Below are 15,165 nucleotides of genomic sequence, written 5' to 3'. Positions count from 1 at the left end.
CTACAGTCCATAGGATCGAAAAGAGTTATACCCAACTGTGTGACTAACTTTCACTTTCACTTTCAACATAATTGGGACAATTTGGTGGCTCAAATGGCAAAGGATCTGCCTGCCATGTGGGAGACCTGGGTTCGATCCCTGGGTTGGGAAGATCCACTGGAGAAGGGAATGGCAACCCACCCCAGTATTCTTGCCTGGAGAATTCCATGGACAGAGGAGCTTGGTAGGTTACGTTTCATGAGATCACAAAGAGCCAGACACGTCTGAGTGACAAACACTTTCACTCAACTTTTCACACACACAAATTCTTGAATTAAGCATTAAGTCACTAGCTGCCTATATAAATAAATTAGAGGCAATGGATAGCAATCCAATGACAAGTTTAAAATTTTGTCCATATGGGTCACTCTGGAGAGAGAAACTAGCAAAACCCTTAAAATCTGTAATGCTCAACATAATTGCTTAATCTGAGGATTAAAAATGCCTTTATTGAGCTTCCCTGGGAGCTCAGTGGTAAAATCCCACCTGCGAATGCAGGATACACAGGTTCGATCCCTAGTCTGGCAAGATCCCATATGCCTCCGAGTAGCGCCACAACTACTGAATCTGAGTGCCCTAGAGCCCTTGCTCAGCAACAAGAGAAACTACCACAGTGAGAAGCCTACCCACTCCCAGTATTCTTGCCTGAAGAACTCCATGGACCGAAGAGCCTGGTGGGCTACTGTCCATGGGGTCACAAAGAATTAGACACAACTGAGCGACTAACACTTAAACATTTCTAAAACTGTCATTTTAAAGGCTGCTTAGAATTTCATGATATGGCTACTTAATGCACTGGTGAATAATCTACTGATGGACATGCAGCTTGTTTTGTTTATGTTATTTATTTGTTAAATGGTTATTTATGCAATATTTGTTCATTGCTCAATATCTACCTTGTCCCGGATTGGGAATACAAAGCCTCTGTTCTTGTAGAGCTTACATTTCTGAGACTTAGGGATAAAGACAGACAAGGAAAACAATGAACACAAATAAATATGGAAGTTGGTGATTAAGTCCTACAATAAACTATAATATCATAATAAAGCAGGATAAGAAGACAGTGGCAAGAAGTAATAGATGGTCTCTAAGATAAGACAACTTTCAAACAGGGAACTGAATGAGAGTATGGCATTGGCCCAGTGGAAATTTAGGTGACAAACCTTCCAGATTCAGTAAAACATGAGCAGAGGGAATTCCCTGATGGTTCCGTGGTTAGGTTTGGGCACTTTCACTGTCAGAGCCTGGGTTCCAACGCTGGTCGAGGAACTAAGATCCTGCAAGCTATGTGTTGAGGCCAAAAGAAAAAAGAGAGAGAGAAGAGGCAGAAAAAGGAGTATGTGTAACATGCTGATACAATGTAAAGGAGAAAATCATTTTAAAACAATAAAACTTTTGTGTCTAAATCTTTACACATACATCTTGAGAAAATATTCCCAGGAGTATATTTGTAAGGTCAAAAATACACTCATTTTTTAATCAGAATTTTCTCAATATCTTATGCAAGGAAACTTTTTATTAAAATAGTTCTTTTAAAAACCCTCTATGTTATCATTACTTAGTGAAGTACTGAGGCTGTCTGAGAATTAGTGCACTCTCAAGAATCTGCCATGTATGTTTCTGTCATTTATATGTACAAACAGCCCTATCATTTGACATTATTCAACAGTTGTTGGCGATAAATGTCAGCATGCCGTGATTTGCCTGACAGCTATTTTGCATATGTTCCCTTCCAAACTAGACCCTCACTGCATCACCGTACATGACAGCACTGCACATTCTAGAGATTCTGTAACTGCGTGACTGATGTTGTGCAACACTTGCTTTTTTATATTAAATTCTCACCCTAAGTGGTGAGAATGGTGACCATGTAGTATTTGGCTTCATCTCCTCATCATCCAGCATAAATACCTACCACACAGGAGATGCTCTATAGGTACTTTGCATGAATGAATCAATGAAAACATCTTCCTCTGCAATGGCCTACATGGGAAAAGAATATACAAAAGGGTGGATATATGTAAATGTATAACTGATTCACTTTGCTGTACAGCTGAAACTAATACAACACGGTAAATCAACTAGACTCCAACAACAACAAAAGGCAAACATCTTCAATGATATTATACGTGAGATCAGATCAGATCAGTCGCTCAGTCGTGTCTGACTCTTTGCGACCCCAAGAATCGCAGCACGCCAGGCCTCCCTGTCCATCACCAACTCCCGGAGATCACTCAGACTCACGTCCATCGAGTCAGTGATACCATCCAGCCATCTCATCCTCTGTCATCCCCTTCTCCTCTTGCCCCCAATCCCTCCCAGCATCAGAGTCTTTTCCAATGAGTCAACTCTTCGCATGAGGTGCCCAAAGTACTGGAGTTTCAGCTTTAGCATCATTCCTTCCAAAGAAATCCCAGGGCTGATCTCCTTCAGAATGGACTGGTTGGATCTCCTTGCAGTCCAAGGGACTCTCAAGAGTCTTCTCCAACACCACAGTTCAAAAGCATCAATTCTTCGGCACTCAGCCTTTTTCACAGTCCAACTCTCACATCCATACATGACCACAGGAAAAACCATAGCCTTGACTAGATTAACCTTTGTTGGCAAAGTAATGTCTCTGCTTTTGAATATGCTATCTAGGTTGGTCATAACTTTCCTTGAGATAAGAACTAACTAATAGCCAAAGAATAATTAATTAATTTTAAATACTAATATTTCAGAATGTACCAACAATCGTTAGTCCCAGGAGGCTCTCTTTGTGATTTCTAGTGGCTCAGCAGTCACTCAAAGAGTTCACACTTGACTCTTAAACAACAGGGGCTTAGGGCACCAACCCTCCTCACACAGTTGAAAATCCCTTATAATTTACCGTTAGCCATCAGTATATGTGGTTTGTATCTCAGGTTCCACATTTAAGGATTTAACCAGTCAGGGATCGTTTAGTTCTGCACTATTTACTATTGGAAAAAAAAAAAAAAAAAACATGGATAAGTGACCAAGGTTCCTTATACACCTCCAGTCATCCCTAACCTCTGCATCCAGCTGACCACCCTACTGTCCACCAGGGCCTGGTACTCTGTATTAGACTTTAAAGATGACTTCTTCTGTACTCCATGAGTCCCGGACTCATAAGGAAGTTTTGCTTTTCAGTGGCTGGACCCAAACATGTAACAAAAACAACAATACTGCTGGACAGTCCTGCCCTCAGAAGTTCAGAAAGTCCCCCGACCACCTTTGGAGAAACTTTAGCCAAAGACCTAAAAGATCTCCATCTGGAAGAGGGAACCCTCCTCCACTGTGCAGACAACATCCTGATCATCAGCCTGCCTAAGGAGGCTTCTGAACCACCTGGCCTCCTTAAAGGATATATGGTGTCCAAGAAAAAGGCTCAAATGGCACAAACTAGGGTGACCCACCCAGGATTCATTCTCATAGGTCAGAGAAGCCCACCCAGGAAAAGAGAGAAGACATTTGCAGCCTCACCCTCTCCTAAAACTAGAAGACAGCTTAAGGGTTCCCCCTCCCCCTGGCCAGGTTTTGCCATTCTGGATCCCTGACTACGGTCTATTAGTTATGCCTCCATATGCAAAGTTCAAAAGAAAGGATGATGGTCGTTTTGAATGGAATTCACAATGCAAAGGGGCCTTTCAAGAATTGAAAAACTAATTGCTTCAGGCCCCTGCCCTGGCCCTCCCAGATTTAGCTACACTCTTTGACCTTTACTTTTAGGAGAGAAAAACAATCATCCTTGGGGTATTAGTTCAAACACTGGGGCACTTTACTCAGGTGGTTGTTTATTTCTCTAAACAATTAGATCCAGCCACCAAGGGATGGCCTCCTTGGCTTCAGGAAGTAGCTGCTATTACAACCTGCTCAAGGAGGCGGAAAAGTTAACATCTGGTCAGTCAATCACTATATGAACTCCATTATGCTTCAGGTTTTAAGCAAAGCCCTACTGTATAGCACAGGGAATTTTGTTCAATGTTATGTAACAGCTCGGTTGGGAGAGGAGTTTGCAGGAGAACGGATACATGTATATGTATGGCTGAGTTCCTCTGCTGTCCACCTGAAACTATCACAACATTGTTAACTGGCTATACTTGAATGAAATAGTTTATTTCCGGAGTGGTACAATCCACTGCCATGCAGGTGATACATGTTCAATCCCTGGTCTAGGAAGATTCCACACACCAGGGGTAACCACAGGCGGTGCGCCACAACTACTGAGCTGCAACTTCAGAAGCCCGAGCTCCCTAGACCCCACACCGTGCAACAAGAGAAGCCACCAGAGTGAGAAGCCTGTGCGCTGCAACTAACGAAAAGCCCGTGCAGCAATGAAGACACAGCACAATAAATAAATACATTTTTAAAAATAATAAAATTTTTTTGAAGTTTCATCTAAAAAAAGATTCGGATTTTAGTAGGTTCTAAGGGAACAGAGTAGCTATCCCCCAGAAGGTTGATTCAAGTTCAGACTATGTTTTCAGACAATCCGGTGGCTACCATAAAAACCTGTCACACACCACGATACCCACAGGGCTCCTGGAGCACAACTGTACAGAAACCATAGACACCATCTATTCTGCTTGCCCCGACCTAGGAAGTGAGCCTCTTCCAAACACGGAAGAGGAATGGTTCACAGATCAGAGCAGTTTTATGAAAGAGGGGAGAAGTCTGCAGGATATGTAACAACTTTCCAGACCCAAGTCACAGAAGCCAGAAGCCTACCCTCCAGGGACTTCCGCCCAATAGGCAGAGCTGACAACTCTTAAGGGTGATCCTTAGAGCTCAGGACTGGGAGGATCTGAAACATTTACACAGACTCCCGGGGCGTATTGGCCATCCTCCATGCCCATGGGTCTATTTGGAAGGAAAGAGTTGTGGTTACTGCAGAGAATGAACAGTTGAAACATGGCTTAAGCATACTGAAACCCTTAGAACTAGTACAGCTTCCAAAAAGGTGGCAGTGACTCATGGTAGGGGTCACCAAAAAGGGCGGCGGCAGCAGGGGTGGTGCTGAGGGAACCAAGGCAGGCTCAACTGCCAAACGGTGGCCTGAGAACCAGTAATTTGGCAACCACCCCTTACACCTCAAGGGCCAGATCCATCCAATTATCCCCCAGTCTACATAAGGAAGAATTAGACAGTGTGGAAACAGGGCTTCATTAGAGGTCTAGGAGCCCATGGGTGGCTAGTTATTGAACATAAGCCAAACTTCTTTACCTAAACCACAGCCTGTCAAGCCATCAGGGAACTCATTATGGGAGAGAAGCCCCATGTAATTGGTTGGTTGAGGTCATAGTAGCTTTTGGCATGAGGAGTATAAATGAGATAGTTGAGACATGCTGCTCTTGCTAGTATGTGGGCCATGTATCTTAAATCGACCAGTGTCCTTGTCACCCAGGCCATATGGCTGATCATAGAAGCTAATTGTGTTCTATCAACAGGATGCCACAAAGGCCCACTGTAAAACCAGACCAAACTGGCTCGATCCAAGATAGAGGGAAAAGTAGGCTAAAGTTCGCTGCTTTTCTTGCCTTGGTTGATCTCTATGTTTCCACACCAGCTCCTGAGAGCTAAAGGACACTTGCCCAGATTCAGCTCTGTGTTTGTTTCAATAATACGAAGTGTTTGGCAGAGATGCTCTGCAGCTGTACTTTGAGAGAGAGAGATGTTTTGAGAGTTACACACTGGTCAACGGCCCCAAATCCGTTCTGACTTGACCTCAGGGACCCACTTGCACAGATGAAACCTGGAGGAGTCCAAAAGTTACCTTTGTTTCATTACCACACTAAGAACTCCACTCCAAGGGGTCATTTGTACTCTGCTACGGCAATCCATGACTTACCAACTAAATAACAACAGCAACCCACTCCAGTATTCTTGCCTAGGAAATCCCACAGACAGAGGAGCCTGGCGTGCTACAGTCCATGTGGTCGCAAAGAGTCGGACATAACTTAGCAACTGAGCACAGCACAGAAGCACAGTTTGTGGGAGAGCGAGGGGGCGGGAGGGACTGCCCATGCACCAGCTGTTCCTGGAAATCTTTGTCCTTTGCCCCAGTTCCTGATGATGCACTTGCCTCTCACCCTGCAAAAGGGGAGCGGGTGTCTTTAGACATGAGCTCCCCTTCTCCATTCCCTGGCCATCCAAGAACAGATTGTCTCACCAGCACCAAACTGTTTTGTTTTTGGCAGTGGGAACCTGAGCAGGAAAGAACTCCCTGACCAATCCAGGGGTGCTTCAGTTCAGAGGGACCTCAAGAGTGGGGTGGCTCACATCTAATCGGGTAACATCCTCTGTCTCCAAAAGATTAGATAAATTGCCGTCGCTCGGGGATTCAAACAGTTAGGGCCAAGGTCGGGTAACAAACGTAGCTCAAGATAGCTGGGGAGTTCACTTCTCCACCTGGGGTTACACCACCGCCCCAAAACCAGTAGGCAGTAGTTACAGAGGCTGGACCTGCGCCCTTCCATGCCCCTCTGCAACGAGTACAAAAGACAGAGGAGGGACTTGCCACTGATGAAGCCCATTAATAATTCCCGAGAAATAAAAATAGAAGCTGGGTAATAAAGCCTAACCTTTTTTTTGTCTGTTTCCTTTGCGCTAGTTTCACTTGCTCACTGGCTGCCGCGTGCAGAGGTCTTATACCCGACACTTTGGGACCAAAGTTCCAAGTGCAGGAATGCTGCGCCCGACACCTGGGCTCCACGTGCCCTGTGCAGAAGCGCTGCGCACCGCACTGCCATTCAAGATGGTGGCGGCAGGCAGAGTGCAGAGACGCTGCTTGGGGCGCTGCACCCTACCAGGAGCATGAGCGGCATACCTGCGCCAAACCAGCAAGATCTCGTCCTCCTCCTGGCTCAGTCAGTTCAGTTGCTCAGTTCTGTCCAACTCTTTGCGACCCCACGTGTTATAGCAGGCCAGGCTTCCCTGTGCATCACCAACTCCGGAGCTTGCTCAAACTCATTTCCGTCAAGTCAGTGATGCCATCTAACCGTCTGTTCCTCTGCGGTCCCCCTCCCCCTCCTTCCCTCAATCTTTCCCAGCATCAGGGTCTTTTCCAATGAGTCACTTCTTCGCATCAGGTGGCCAAAGTATTGGAGCTTCAGCTTCAGCATCAGTCCTTCCAATGAATATTCAGGGTTAATTTCCTTTAGGATTGACTGATTTGATCTCCTTGCTATCCAAGGGACTTTCAAAAGTCTTCTCCAACACCACAGTTCAAAAGCATCAGTTCTTCAGCGTTCAGAGGGCAAGAGCTCACACCTCTCCATTTTTCTGATCAGAGAGTAAAACCTTTCTCTGCTTCTGGACCAAACTCAGTATCATTCTATTGGCTTGAACAACGCTGGGCAGGAGGACCCTGCTGGGGCTTGTTAGCAACTTTGTTGATCAGTTTCTTGCTTACATGTTGTCAGGTTCCCCCACTAGGACATGAGTCCCAGTTACCATGTCTCTCCTGCTCATTTCAGTGCCCCACACTATACCTGCCCCATACAGGCACTCAGTAAATAGGAGAATAAAAATAAAACTAATGAGGGAATGCATGAGCACTCTTCGATTATAAACATCCCACAACAGACTATTTTCCAAGTATGACCTACAATATGTAACTCAAACAACATTCCTGGGGCATAGGAAGAAGCATGCCCCAGGAATTGCCTAGCAGTCAAGTGGTTAGGACTCCACGCTTTCACTGTTGAGGGCCTGGGTTCAATCTCTGGTCAGGGAACTAAGATCCCGAAAGCCAAGCAGGGTAGCCAAAAAAAAAAAAAAAGCATGCTCTAAAGAAGTTCTTAATCCCTAAACTAGAGTTATCACACATCTGAGCACACATTCAATACACTAAGTATGAATGATACAGAATATGTGACGATTACTTTTAATCTTTTATGCAAAGATACAGAATAATATACACAACCACTTTCTTCCTTTTGAAACATCACAATTCATCATTCTAATCAGGGCAGGTGTGCACCAAGGCCCGCTGGCAATGTGTTTACAATTTCTTTATCCACCTCTTCTTTGCTGCATTGCCATCCACTTGCTAACTACACAGTCCTCAGTATCATATTTAGGAGTCTAATTCTGGTTAAAAGTAGAAATTTCCTTTTTCTTTAGCAATTATGGCAAAGTTCCTGGTGCTTTGAGTGACTATTAGCATTGTAACTAGCCACATAGATGTCCCTTTTATTCAAGGTATTCAGTGTCATTTGAAATAATTATTTTGTCTCTCTAATAACATGCCAGCTACATGACAAAAGAAATCTGGTCATAATTGTTCTCCTTATATTCCTCTCCCCGCACTATCCCCAGTGCATAGAACAGTACTGAACTCAACCCTGCTACTGCTAAGTCGCATCAGTTGTGTCCGACTCTGTGCGACCCCATAGACGGCAGCCCACCAGGCTCCCCCGTCCCTGGCAAGAACACTGGAGTGAGTTGCCATTTCCTTCTCCAATGCATGAAAGTGAAAAGTGAAAGGGAAGTCACTCAGTTGTGTCCAACTCTTAGCGGCACCATGGACTGCAGCTTACCAGGCTCCTCCGTCCATGGGATTTTCCAGGCAAGAGTACTGGAGTGGGTTGCCATTGCCTTCTCTACCCTGGCACATAACAAATTTTTGGATGAAAGAACAAATCATTGAATGAATGAACTGTGTCTCAGTGTTGGCTATGGATTTCATGAGTAAGATGTCTTTCTATTCTTTTCTGTTTCATCACCTTCAGCTGTACTGGGTTACTGATGTTAACACAGGCAGAGCATAGAACCTAGCTTCAGTCAGTGATCATCATTTCTATAATAAATCCAATGATGGGTTTATAATAAAGCAAATTGAATGATGTTAACTTTGTGTCCCACGTTCCCCATTTGTGAACTCAAGGAAGCAGATGCTGTCTTTGCTCTGACACCATCGGCAGCTCCTTATATTACCAAGGACTGCTTCTCTGCCTGACGGTGCTTTTGGAATATGGTAACGTGACAGTGCCTGGGAACTAATGCCCCAAAAGATGATCGATAAAATCTCCATCTTCTCTGTCCTTCAGTGGAACAGTTCTGAGATTATACAGGATTTCCAGGGGCATTTGGAGCCCTGGTTGCCCATGGCAGACACCACTAATTCATAAAAATTCATTTGGTTTTCCTTCCTTCCTTGTTCCATTTCTCCACTCCCTCAGAGAAGACAGAGTGCCTGCCTGCCTGCTAAGTCACTTCAGTTGTGTCCAACTCTTTGCAATCCTGTGGCCCGTAGCCCACTGGGCTACTCTGTCCATGAGATTCTCCAGGCAAGAACACTAGAGTGGGCTGCCAGGCCCTCCTCTAGGGGATCTTCCTGACCCAGGGATTGAACATGCGTCTCTTATGTCTTCTACAAAGGCAGGCGGATTCTTTACCTCTAGCGCCATCTGGGAAGCCCTAGAAGACAGAGTATCTGAGATAATTTTCATGGGATTGAATACAAATCCCTGTCCCCAGGTCTCCTTTCGGGATGATACCAGGGAAGACATTGGGGAATCATGTATCTATCGCATAAAGTTGTTGAAAGGATTCATTGAGAAGCAAAGTGATTAGAAGAGCACCTGGTATATGGTCTGTGGTCCATAAATTTATGAGTTGGTATCTAGTATTATTTGTCTCCTCTGACCTACTTATCTTGGTTCTCTATTTAGGTCCACAATTTTCCTCTTCATAGCTGTCTCAATCCCCAATAAATCTCTGAAATTTCTAGGTGAAGTTCATCTACCTCCTTTGAACCCACTTTTTTGAATGACTCTTACATTAATGCAGTAGAGGGAACCAAAGCTTACAAGTACTGCACACGTTTCACAAGATACACTGCAGGGAAAAAAAAAAAAAAACTAAGAAGGATCAATAATATCCTAGGGTCTTGGTGGACACTTTCCTAGTGGAGATGGACCTCTGATTCCTGATGGAGGGCCTCATTCCAACAGGGGCAAGCTTATTGGCATCCCTCGAGTATGGAAAGCCTAATTGGTGGGCCTATGGGTGGTCTCATACCATGCGGCATGCTAAGTTGCTTCAGTCATGTCCAATTCTTTGCAACCCCCAAGGACTGCTGCCCACCAGGCTCCTCTGTCCATTGGATTCTCCAGGCAAAAATACTAGAGTAGGTTGCCATTTCCTTCTCCAGGGTATCTTCCTGATCCAGGGGTCAAACCCATGTCTCTTATGTCCCCTGCTCTGGCAGGCAGATTCTTCACCACTAGTGCCACCTGGGAAGCCCCATACCAGGTGGAGGAGCCATAATTCCTGGAGGTGGAATTGCTCGACCAACAGGGGGGTGGGTGTAGCCCCCTTTCCTGGTGGATACTGAGTTGGGGGTCCAGTAATGCTGGCAGTGGCAGCAGCTGCCACAATACCTCTTCCTTGTGGAGTCATGACTTGTTGGGATGGCTCCCCCGGCCCCATGGACAGGGCCTGTTAATCCAGCAAGAGTCTGGGGAAATGGAACACCAGCTGGAACACCTCTGCCAGCGGCTCTACCAACCCCCAGCATCACCAGTAAATGGTACCTGAGAAATGCCAGTATCTTTACAGGGTGGTCCCTCCATAGTCATGGAAACCAAGTTCTCCCGGGCAGCCACACCAGACCCCAAACTTGCTTTTCTTCATATTCTGAATGCTTTGAATTCTTTGCCTCTATCTTCCTGAATTCATCACAGTCACAGAGGATCAAGTTCACCTACTTTCCAAAACCCTTAAAAGGGCCAGTGAAGATCCAACCATCCTGCCGGACACATCTCACCTGTGCATCTTGCACCTCTTTCCCATAGTCACGATTGCTGTTTCACCAACTTCGATGTCCACAGGACAGTTTTGGGATCCTTAAGACCCAAGGAAGCCTACGGATTAAGGTATGATGCAGGTTCTCCACCAAACACTGCAAGTTGGGGCAGAAGCTTCCAATAGTAGAAGAAGCTTCCTTGTTTTTATCTGTTTCCTGGTGGTATGAGCTACCTGGGTATTCTGATACTGCTTTAATGACCTGTTGGTGTCTCAGCTAAGAAGACCTGTCTCAGTTCTGCCTGGAAATCTACCACAGGTAGTTGCTCCTACTCGGTGACTGCCTCCGGTACAGGTGACACCCACCGCTGGTTGTTCAGTGAGGCTGCCCTCCATTTGACTTGGGGTCCTACCTCAGGTACAGCACTGTTCTGTAGTCCTCCTCAGGTGTAGAAGTCCCTGGCTTGCTCTGTCGTGCCGCTGGAAACTCCTCAAAACAGAATAGAACTGAACAGGTCAGGCATCTCCAAGGACCGCTCCCCTCCACGCTGCTCTTTGCCACAGGCGCACCAACTAATCACGTCGGCCCTGTCTGCGCATGCGCAGCAAGCCCCCGACCCCACTTTCGATAGCTGCTTTTCAACTTGCCTTTCTCTAGGTCATCCCCAACAGCTTCAGAGGTAGGAACATGAAACTCGACAGATCTGACTTAAAAGGCTTACATCAGTGCTGAAAAATGGCTGAGGAGAGTCAGATTTTTATGTTTGGCCTTTTCTGTTCCACTAGAGAGATAATATTGCTCAAGCAATTGCTCGGTGAGCATTTAAGACATTCTAGTCGCCAAGAGTCGGACACGACTGAGCGACTTCACTTTCACTTTTCACTTTCATGCACTGGAGAAGGAAATGGCAACCCACTCCTGTATTCTTGCCTGGCGAATCCCAGGGACGGGGGAGCCTGATGGGCTGCCGTCTATGGGGTCGCACGGAGTCGGACACTACTGAAGTGACTTAGCAGCAGCAGCAGCAGCAGCAGCAGCAGCAGCAGTGGATCTAACAGGCTTTCCAGGGGGTGCAGTGGTAAAGAACCTGCCTGCCAGTGCTGGAGAAACAGAGACACAGGTTCGATCCCTGGATTTGGAAGATCCCCTGGAGAGGGCATGGCAACCTACTCCAGTATTCTTGCTTGGACAATCCCATGAACAAAGGAGCCTGGTGGCCTACAACCCATAGGGTCACCAAGAGTCAGCATGACTGAGCACACACACACACACATCTCTAGTTACATGTCACGGTAAATATTTTACCTTTATTTATTGATAAAATAATTTGGTCAAATTGTCCAATGGAGCCAGGATTAAAATTCAGAATTTTTTTACCTCAAATCTCACTCTCAAGCCACCACCACATTGCAGATCTAACTGACCTAGTATACTTGTTGGAAATGTCATTCTCCTTTCTCCCTGGTGTCAGAGCTCTGAGTTTCTTAATTTTTAGCTAAGATTTATTCTAGAACAATTCCAGAAAGTTTGACTTTACAGAAGCAGTTGTGTCAATTCCCTTAATGTGTTATGAGTTATGACTCCGCTATATAAAAATTCTCGAATGTAGTCAGGTAGTCACCTTTTTGATGTTTATTTTATCCTTTTTCCCAATGACTAAAGGCTATGAAACACTATGAATATGCAATAAATACATCTTAGTGGATTGGTTTGAAAATTATAAGACAGTAAATTCCCTTTTACATGTGAATATTTCTACAACAACCAGATAGTCTGTATTTAACCTAACTGCCCCTAAAACAATTCTACACTGTTGGTGGGAATATAAGTTGGTGTAGCCACTGTGGAAAACAATATGGAGGTTCCTCAGAAAACTAAAAACAGAACTACCATATAATCCAGCAATCCCACTCCTGGACATATAGCCAAACAAAACTATCATTGAAAAAAAAATACATGCACTCTTATGCTCATAGCAGCACTATTTACAATAGTCTAGACGTGGAAACAACCTAAATGTCCGTCAACAGATGAATGGATAAAGGTGTGGTGCGTGTTTAGCAATAGAATATTACTCAGCCATAAGAAAGAATGAAGCAGTACCATTTCTGGCAACATGAATGTGACTAAAATTATCACACTAAGTGAAGCAAGTCAGAAAGAGAAAGACAAATGCCATATGATATTACTTATATGTATATTCTACAAAACAGAAACAGGCTCACAGAGAAGATTTGTGATTAGCAAGGGAAAGGTAGGAAGGGAGAGGAAGGGACTGGGAGTTTGGGGTTAGTAGATGCCAACTACTAAATTCAGAATGGATAAACAAGGTCCTACTGTATAGCACAGGGAACTATAACCAATCTCCTGGGATAAACCATAATGGAAAAGAACATCAAAAAGAAATGCATATAACTGAGTCACTTTGCTGCACAGCAGAAAGTAGCACAACATTGTAAATCAACTGTACTTCAGTAAAAAAAAAAAAATTTTTTTTTAATAAGAATAAAAGTAAACTAGCTGCCCCAGTGGCAACCCACTCCAGTATTCTTGCCTGGAGAATCCCAGGGACAGAGGAGCCTAGTGGGCTGCTGTCTATAGGGTCACACAGAGTCGGACACGACTGAAGCGACTTAGCAGCAGCAGCAGCTGCCCCAAAGGGGCTTCCCCATTGGCTCAGGGATAAAGAATCTGCCTGCAAGGGCAGAAGCTGTAGGAGACCCAGGAGATGCAGGTTTGATCCCTGGGTTGGGAAGATCCCCTGGAGGAAGGTGTGGCAACTCACTCAAGTGTTCTCACCTGCAGAATCCCATGGACAGAGAAGCCTGGAAGGCTACAGTCCATAGGATTGCAAAGAATCAGACACAACTGAAGTGGCTTTGTATGCATGCAGCTGCCCCAAAATGTATAACCAAAATTATAGATTTTAAAATACCTTTGGGATGAATTAATCTGATATAATTGCAATATATATAATGAGGATGACTTCTCTTTTTCAGTTATATTAAATTATTGTAAAATATAATTAAGATAAAATTTACCCTCTAACCACTGTGAAGTCATACAATTCAGTAGTGTTAAGTATCATTTCAGTTCAGTTCAGTTCAGTCACTCAGTCATGTCCGATGCTTTGCGACCCCATTAATCTCAGCATGCCAGGCCTCCCTGTCCATGAGCAACTTCCGAAGTTTACCCAAACTCATGTCCATTGAGTTGGTGATGCCATCCAACCATCTCATCCTCTGTCATCCCCTTCTCCTCCTAACCCCAATCCCTCCCAGCATCAGGGTCTTTTCCAATGAGTCAACTCTTCACATCAGGTGGCCAAAGTATTGGAGTTTCAGCTTCAACATCAGTCCTTCCAATGAACACTCAGGACTGATCTCCTTTAGGATAGATTGGTTGGATCTCCTTGCAGTCCAAGGGACTCTCAAGAGTCTTCTCCAACACCACAGTTCAAAAGCATCAATTTTTCGCCACTTAGCTTTCTTCATAGTCCAACTCTCACATCCATTCATGACTACTGGAAAACCCATAGCCTTGACTAGACAGACCTTTGTTGACAAAGTAATGTCTCTGCTTTTGAATATGCTATCTAGGTTGGTCATAACTTTCCTTCCAAGGAGTAAGCATCTTTTAATTTCATGGCTGCAGTCACCATCTGCAGTGATTTTGGAGCCCAAAAAAATAAAGTCTGACACTGTTTCCCCATCTATTTGCCACGAAGTGATGGGACCACATTCCATGATCTTAGTTTTCTGAATGTTGAGCTTTAAGCCAACTTTTTCACTCTCCTCTTTCACTTTCATCAAGAGGATTTTTAGTTCTTTGCTTTCTGCCATAACTGTGGTTTCATCGGCATATCTGAGGTTATTGATACTTCTCCTGGCGATCTTGATTCCAGCTGTGCTTCTTCCAGCCCAGTGTTTCTCATGATGTACTCTGCATATAAGTTAAATAAGCAGGGTGACAATATACAGCCTTGACATACTCCTATAAGTATACTCACATCTTTGTACAACCAATCTCAAAAATTCTTTTCATCTTGCAAAACTGAAATGCTACACCCATTAAATAACTCATTTCCCCTCCCTTTGAGTCACTAGCAACTAACTAACCTTCTATTTTCTTTCTCTATGAATTTTTACTACTCTAGGTACTTCATGTAAGTGGAATCATACAGCATTTGCCTCTTTGCATCTTGCTTATTTCACTTAGCCGAATGTCCTTAAGGTTCATCCATGTTGTAGCAAGCATTAGAATTTCCCTCCTTTTTAAGACTCCATTGTATGTATATACCACAGTTTGTTTATCCATTCATCCAACATTTGGATTGCTTCAATCTTTTGGCAATTATGAATTATGCTGCTATGAAA

At 44.4% G+C, this 15,165-nt stretch overlaps 1 long non-coding RNA gene and 1 pseudogene across 1 annotated transcript in view; one reads left to right on the top strand and one right to left on the bottom strand.

Moving 5' to 3' along the window:
• LOC147353341 (uncharacterized) overlaps nt 1–4,378 on the top strand; it is a 28,581-nt gene extending 24,203 nt beyond the window's left edge. The window contains exon 3 of the long non-coding RNA XR_015145550.1: nt 4,216–4,378. This is a non-coding gene — a long non-coding RNA (uncharacterized LOC147353341). The remainder of the gene's footprint in view (nt 1–4,215) is intronic.
• A 5,605-nt stretch (nt 4,379–9,983) lies between these two features.
• LOC147353340 (small nuclear ribonucleoprotein-associated protein N pseudogene) lies at nt 9,984–14,833 on the bottom strand (annotated as a pseudogene).
• Between the last annotated feature and the right edge of the window lie 332 nt (nt 14,834–15,165).

The sequence above is a fragment of the Bos grunniens genome, chromosome 18, assembly GCF_055505025.1.
Source record: "Bos grunniens cultivar Pamir isolate PY7600 chromosome 18, Bosgru_T2T1.0, whole genome shotgun sequence".
Classification (NCBI taxonomy): domain Eukaryota; kingdom Metazoa; phylum Chordata; class Mammalia; order Artiodactyla; family Bovidae; genus Bos; species Bos grunniens.
Note: the sequence above shows the minus strand (reverse complement) of the source record. Positions and strands in the feature narration are given on the sequence as shown.